Genomic DNA, 7,937 nt, shown 5'->3' with positions numbered 1-7,937 from the left:
AAAAAAAAAAAAAAAGTATTTTAAGCACTCTGTGAAGTTTCATTGAAGGTTTGACCATTCACTCTTAACATTTTAAAAATCCCTCTTTAAAATCTAAAGGAAGTTTACTTTTTTCTTTTCATAAATAATACCTTCTACAGATTTATTCCTGAGTGGAATGAGTTCAGTATTTTAAGTGAGTAAACACTTTTTCATAATCCGAGAAGTGCCAAACAACAAAATATTTCCCCTCAAATTTATTTCTGTTGCATAACATTGGGACTAAGTGAAAAACATCCAGAGAGACTTATTTGTATGACATTTTACTAGACTACCAGTAGATGGAGGAGATTTACATATGCATAGGTATATATATATTTGCTTACCAGATAAGACTAATCAAATACTTTTAATTATTAAAAATAAATAAAAAACCAAGGGAAAAGTGATCTATCAAATTTAACAAAGTGTTTAGCTAATGTTCAGAGGTACATCAAACTTATATCAATATTGAATTTCAGGTCATTTTAAGAAGCTTCAACGGAGCAGCAAACCTGCTGCTGATTATCCCCAAACTAACAAAAAAGATGATTGGAATGTTAAACATAACAAACAAAGCCAAGGATAAATATGAGTTTAGGCAAGGTCATACTAACTAAAATGCAACACTTCCTTGCAAATGTATTTTTCCAGAAAGGGCAACTTCCTTTCTGCAAGGTCTGTAGCTTATTATTCTCTATGATGATTCACACTGCACAATAACATTCCTATTTGAAAAACAGAACCAGTATAATTTTAAAACAAGTACATATTTCCATCCAGGACACTGTAAGTTCAAGTAGACGAGCTGTTTGAACCTTTGAAGATCTATACAGTTGCTTTGTCTGATAATCTACTCGGTTTTCCTTTTCCATTACTGCTGTACCCTTTTGATAGGATACCAATATCACACCACTGGATCCTTATAAGACTCTCTCCGCAGCCTGTGGTGTATGGTCAGTCCTTGCTGAAGTCAAAAAGCAGGTAATAATAACAACAATAGTAATAATGGAACTATTCAGCTGCGCTGGCAAAGTTTCAAAACTCAGGTTCCCAAATAGTATAGCTTGGGAAGCAGTGATAAGATCCAGGCAGCAAACAGATGCTAAACAAATGTCTCAGGAATGGCAACATGAAGTGACAATTCAAGCTAACTTGAGATTATTTTATCTCTCTGTACTGTGAAAAATAATACGTCACTGCTGTTATTAGTAAGTGACAGAATGAGGTGCTGTGGTCTCCCATGCAAGAATAAGTAGTTCAGAGAAAACAAATTTCTTGCATTAGACACATTATTTGCATGGGTTTCTTCCATTTCTTACCAAGGATAGTGTTAATCAGCTAGAGGTTTTGAGTATTCACCAAGCTGAATCCATAGCAGGAAAAAAAACAAAACAACAGGCCATGTGCTGTCTGCAAATCAAGCTTTAGTGTGGTTTAGAAACGCTCAGCGTGAAAGAAGACTGTTAGCTCATTCCAAGGACAAGATGGAAAACAGCCTTACGGTATCTTCAGTCACAACCATAGTTTCACCGAAGACTAAATAAATAATGAGAACATTTCTAAGAAGGTTTCCTGGAAGATTTCTCACACTTGCTGTGCAAGGAAGCTACCAGGAGATAACTCTGTGTGGACCCAGTTCCAGTTTAGTCCCACAGCTACATTTAGACCTCATACATTACCACTGCACACTTCCCCCTAGCAGCTCTGCTTCAAAGACACCCACTTTTAAGAGAGAATCACTTCTAGCTGGAAGAGCGTTCAAACAACAGTCACTCATTTGCTTGGTCATTCTTTCACTTTGTGAGACTGGTGGTTAAAGTTGCCGAAGAGGTGTCCTTGGAGATGGAAGGTTCTTGCCTTTCCCAATAATATATTTTTGCCACTATTTCCTCACATTAACTTAGAAGAGCCCTATGTAAAAAACAGACCATAGCACTAAAGGTAAGTTGGAATAAAATCGTCTTTAAAAACAAAATGAATATATAAGTATATGTATATATATATAAGTATGTATATATTTAAAGTTAAAATACTTTAAACCTTTGAAGCAGGCAGAACACATCACATCTCCATGTGTTAGCAAGCCAAGATTACTTCTGTGTTTCTTCTTGCATTGCAAAGTCCTCTATAAAGACTTTTAAACATACCCACACAGATGTCTCCACAGCCTGGTTGGTCGGCAAAACACAATTTTTGGCTGTTTTTCAGCCTGAATTTACACAGTGACATTGGTGACAGTCAGTCACCTACACATCCCTACGTTTGAAGTGCCCTCAGGATTCAAGGCAATAAGTTGGTAATGCAAGGCTTAGAGAAGACCCCCACGCTTCTGAAGGCAGAGGTTATGAGGCTTTGTGAAACAACATGGGATGCCTACATGTCAAAAACTCTATCAAGTCCTCTGTCTGAGGACTGTGTCAGATTAATTGGTGGAGATGGGAGATTTGCTTCCAGACCCTTTGGATTTGATGCACCTAACACATGTGACGCCTGTTCTTCTCACCAAGTAATAAGCTCTCTACTTCTCAGTGAGCCCAACTCCAATTTAGTTTCACAAAAAAACTAGCAACCTGCATTATTCAAGAGAAATACTCATGGGGTAGGGAAACACGGCTGAACTGAAACACAGATTATTAAATTCTTACTACACAGTTATGCCTGTTCAAGTGCTTTCTTCCTCAAAATGTTTGTTAGACATCTTATTTCCAGAAGAGTCACGCCTAACAGTATAACTAAACTAACTTCATTGATGTCTTTCCTCTTTCTTTTAAGACAAATTTAGTGGGAACTGAAAGACTCAAAAACGCAGACGTCATTTTTTAGTGTATTGAAAATACATAATTTCTAAATTTTTAAATTTCTTTCCAATCAGAAATATTAAATTGTTGTGTTTCTCATTGAGTTCATGCTTTCCTTTACATTCTATACCTGTTCCTCTAATTGGGATCCTTCTACAGAAAGAAACCTATCATATGCTCGTAAAGCATGATGTTTTGGGGAACAAGTTTGCAATTCTGACAAAGATTTGCTGTACCTGTGTGCATATGATGCTTTGAAGGAAGATGCTATCCTAATTACATCCTTTCAAACAACACCTCACCAAAGAAATGTGAATTTGCTCTTATTACAGCAGAACAGGTTTCCAAGAATGGACAGTTACATATATGCAGACATCTGAAGGAGCGTCAGAGAATGCTAGTCATTCTTTCCCATTTCCTTTAACACATGCAACTTCACCAGTTACAAGTCCCCCATCCACTCTCAATATATGGAAATCCAGATGTTACTCATTGCAATGTAAAGCTACAGAGACTGGAGACATTTTTTTCCACCTATTTCAGTTGCAACCACTGTGTGCAGGTCTACAGACACTGTGAAAGGCTTCTCAGACCTACCCATGTTTCCATCACTGGATTAATAAGGAGCAACTCACAACTGTCCAGCTCCACATGGCAGAAGAGTGCACTTTTTCCAGTGATGTGACCAAATACCTGCAGGTTCCAGACACCACTGAGATTCTGCACCACCTTCTGTCATTTTTCAACTGTCCTGCATCAGCTGCAAACCACTTGGGCCCCATCTCCAAGTCTGACTGCTGCACAACTCTTTTATGAATGTTTTACTAACGTTTGAGCACTAAAGTATAATAAAGCTGCAATTCAGAAATATCTTTATTCTTTATACTACAATATATAATATATACCATATATATGTGTGTTATATAATAACTATTATATATTTACATCTTCTAAGTGAAGGTTAGAGGATAAATGATGATGAAGCGAATGCAACTTTAATCATACTTTCCTTCCAAAATGTTTCAGTTCTAAATTCAGATTAGGGCAGTGTTAAGGCTGTGCTGAATATAGGGCTGAATACTGCTCTATCTAGAGATAAAAAGATGAGAGCTGATGCTGATTGGCATTGGTCTGACATTGTTTTTCAAGGCATGGCGTTGGCCTGCTCATAAGATCGTGCAGACAGAATAATTGGGGTGCTGCACTCTCAGTATTCAGCCCATCCAGCTGAGAACAGGAGTGAAATGAAACTGTACTGAACACATGGGTTGGGAGTGCTTGTTACAAAAGCCCTGAGAAAAATGGGAGAGCCTCTCTGCCATCACCAAACTTCAAGTTTGATCCCAAAACCTTCAAGTATTTGAAGATTTCCATCACAAAAAAATGCTCTGCTTGAATCTGTTGTGCTGTCAGTTAATTCACACCTCACTTTAAAAAGAGGACAGCCACATTTATTCTACATATCCTCTCAGCTCCACACTGACATTTACAGTTTTCAGGTGTTTAACAAGAGTTAGCTTCCTTCCAGGCGCTGATGCTGAATGATTTCCAGTGCTGTGAATGCTGAGGACAGTGTCCTTCAGGCTTTGAAGGATAAGGCTCACACCTTTGGAAGCTGTAGCACTTGTCAGCCTTCCTATCGCTCACCTTGGTAAGCGTTAGGACAGGACAGGGAAAAAATTAATCTGATCCAGCCTTTAGAATTTTCTGTTCATCAAAGGTCAGCATTTCTGGAGGTAGTAATGGAGATGCTGATTAGTGGTAACTGCTGTCACTTCAGTCCTTGGTATCTTGAAGCTCTGTCAATAAACATATTGGTGCTCAAGTTCTTTGTGCCTCATCAGCATTAAAATTGATGCTGCAGTATGAATCCAAGCAGGTAATTGTCTCCGTTGTTTTATTAGTGCAGAAACTCACAGAAGATGTGTTTGTCATCACAATCTGAAAACATTCACCGTATCACCGGGGGGAAAAGAATACATATCACTGAAATCTGTAAGAAAGCTGAATCATTTCTATAGCTTAGTCAGTCTAAAGAGCAATTAACAAGCTGCTGCTTTTCAGAGAATAAACATTATAAGAAGGCATTGATTTTCTTTCCAAAACAAATCTGCTGGTGGCAAAAGATGCTGGACTGACAATAGTTTAGGAGACCCTACTCATTTATCTGTATGCAACATGGTCAGCATTATAATGCACATTTTTATTTCATTGCCATGTTGTAGCCATTTACCACATGAAGACATACCAGCAGAAGTAGGACAGCAGCTTAGCCTCTGTGTCTGCTCATTCCTTGAGCATTTAACATGTTTCGTGTTTGTAGGGGCTTAACCAGCTTCTCCAATGCCAACCATTTATTTCACAAAATCACATAAATCACAAAACCATTGCTGATCTGGGCCATGGATTCCACTCACTCCTGCAGCAGGTAGGGGACAAGTATTTCTGTCCTGAATGCAAGGCAAAACTGGCTAAGTTCTTAGTGTACAATCACTAAGTACTGCCAGAATTTGTGTCATTAGGTATGTTATTAGATTACTAGGGAAAAAAAAATTCAATGTGGATCAGCATCTCTCACTTTTTCTTTCTTTCTTTTACTTGTTTTACTGGTGTTTTGTTGTTGTTGTTGTTATTGTTGTTTTCTACGTGCATTCTGCTGTGAATTTTCCCAGGAAGAACAAGCAAGAACCACTTTCATCCTATGTATTCATTACTATTAACATCTCTGACCATGAAAAGCAACACCATGAGATAGATGTAGAACAGCTTTGTTTCACAGAGCAGCAAGTCTACTGAAAGCTTTCTGCACTGCATGAAGCATCTCTTCTGACACCAAACTTAAAGGAACAGACTTTTATTTTTGTCCCCTTTTAAAACAGGTGATCCTAATCAATAAAGTAGTAAAAAAAAAAAATACCCTGAAAACATGTTTTATGTAAATATTAGTTTAAAAAGTGTTCCAAAGGTATGTAGCTTTATTACATGCACTGCTAAATGTGAATGTGTTGCAAAGGAGCACAGAAATAAGACATTTGTACAAGTTAAGACCAATGATCTGAGAAATAAATCATGATCTAACTACACCACTTCTATTCTGTTCAGACAACAGGTTTTTTTTTTATATCTTAAGGTAAAGTTGTAGCTAGGTGAGAGGAAGTGTAGGTTTAAGTAGCTTATGAATCTGTAAGATTATTAGGAGTAAGCAGCTATATGGAAAAAAGCACAAACCCAAAAGGATTTCTGACCAGGCACTGGAAATCCAGACTTCCAAAGTCCTGCCCTTACATTTTGTTGAAAAACAAACGAACAACAACAAAAACCCAAACAACAACAAAAACGTGCCTCTCTACTACAACTGAGGAAAGGAAAAAAAAAAGTTTGGAAATGGTCATCATGCACAACTTTATTCCTGAGAGCTTGAGATCAAGATCAGTCTCAAACTGGGTGCATCTAACATGCGTATTCTACATATACATGTCCATCTATCCGTACAGCCAAGCACATTAGCACCTCCAAGTGTAGTCAAACAACAAATCCGCAATGAAAACAGCTCAAATATTTTTACGAAGCCTTTGAGAAGCATCGTATGTGCAGGTAAGTGCAGAACTGGATGTTTCTACTAGAAAACCTCCACACCAGGAGAATAATTGTTCCTCTGCAAAATTAGTCTAGCATCATCATCCACAGCAGTATGAGATTAATTCACATGGAAAAATACACATTCTGAAGCAGGGTCTACATCTCTTCTGACTCATCAGCAAATGGATAGGATTGGTGGAAGGAGATGCAGCAGCCATAAACGACAGAGAATTGCTCCTTAATCTTCTCTGTGGTGCTGCTCTATACACACTTTGACTCAGTTTACAAGTTAGGGAGCGGAGCAAATAACATATAATAAGTACATTAATGTCTGATTCTTTTTCAAACTAATGCATGCACAAAGGAAGACCAAGTCCTTTGCTACTACTTAAGGCTTATTTCCCATTGTTTGTATTAACACTTGGAAGCCAGCCCGTCAAAATACATTACTGGGTATGTTCCCCTGTGCCTGCAGAGATGGCACGACGCAGCAGGGAGCTGCCAATGTTTTCACAATAGGCTCTTGGAGATGTTTTCACCTTAATGTGTGATAAGTACTTTGGTCCAGAGGGAGTGTTATATCCACCTAAATAAGGCATACAAATCTGGATGACTTCTTCACCTATCGTATAGTAGAATACTATACGTCAGTTATAATCTCAAAACAGGCAGGGCAACAGGCAAGCAAAATGCATTTGAGGGGGAAAATCATTCATAAATCTTGGATAATCCACTGAGAATTTGCTAATGCAAACACAGAGCTTAATCAGTAGAAATCAGAAAGGAAGACTCTCTGGTGTGGCAATGAGGAAAGAGGGTTTATGGCTTTCCTATATTTGATACAATGATAAAACTTCTTAGTAGTTCCAGTGTAATCCACATTAAAAGTGAGAAATTTCTCCGGAGAAAAAGTCACGCTGCTAGGAGATGGCTGATTTTCTCCTGGGACAAATTATCTCACCAAAGATGCCTCATCTACTGCGTTTGATAGCTTTAACAAACTGCCTTAGGATTCCCTCTTTCTTTGTCATTTGCAAGGGAGATACGTGTCTAGTAAGTGAGAGATACTTATGCAGGACTTTTGCTCTCCCACAAAAGAATTCCCCCATACAAGCTCACTCCTACACCAACTGCCAAAATAATGTCAGTCATTAGCAAGTTGTTTCTTTCTCTCTCACTTTCCCCCACCTGCCACCAATGTTGCCTTTTGGTCTGACCACTAAATTGAAGAAAGAGATTAAAACAATTCTTTACTGATTTAAATTGAATTTGAGACACAGCTAAGGCAAAGGGTCCTGAACTAGTCATGGAAACACTGCAACTTAGGATAATTTAAGCAACCACCTTTTGCAACTACCTAGAATATATGGAAATCTAAAACTGCCTCAGAGTTGCTACAGCTCATGTATTATAATTGCTTGATGGGAAAATCAATTACCTATGCATTACTTAAAGCACTGGCTCAGAAGGGTCAACTTTTTAGCAGCTGCTGGGATTACTGATTTGACCAGATAAAATTTAGCATTCAGAAAAAAGAAA

The 7,937-nt window shown here is 38.0% G+C and overlaps 1 protein-coding gene across 5 annotated transcripts in view; it reads right to left on the bottom strand.

Moving 5' to 3' along the window:
- Window positions 1–7,937, bottom strand: part of PDE1C (phosphodiesterase 1C) — a 311,651-nt gene that overhangs the window by 141,185 nt on the left and 162,529 nt on the right. The gene's annotated exons all lie outside the window — the stretch shown is intronic.

The sequence above is a fragment of the Meleagris gallopavo genome, chromosome 6 (assembly GCF_000146605.3).
Source record: "Meleagris gallopavo isolate NT-WF06-2002-E0010 breed Aviagen turkey brand Nicholas breeding stock chromosome 6, Turkey_5.1, whole genome shotgun sequence".
In the NCBI taxonomy this organism is placed as follows: domain Eukaryota; kingdom Metazoa; phylum Chordata; class Aves; order Galliformes; family Phasianidae; genus Meleagris; species Meleagris gallopavo.
This window is presented reverse-complemented; position numbering and strand designations above follow the sequence as displayed.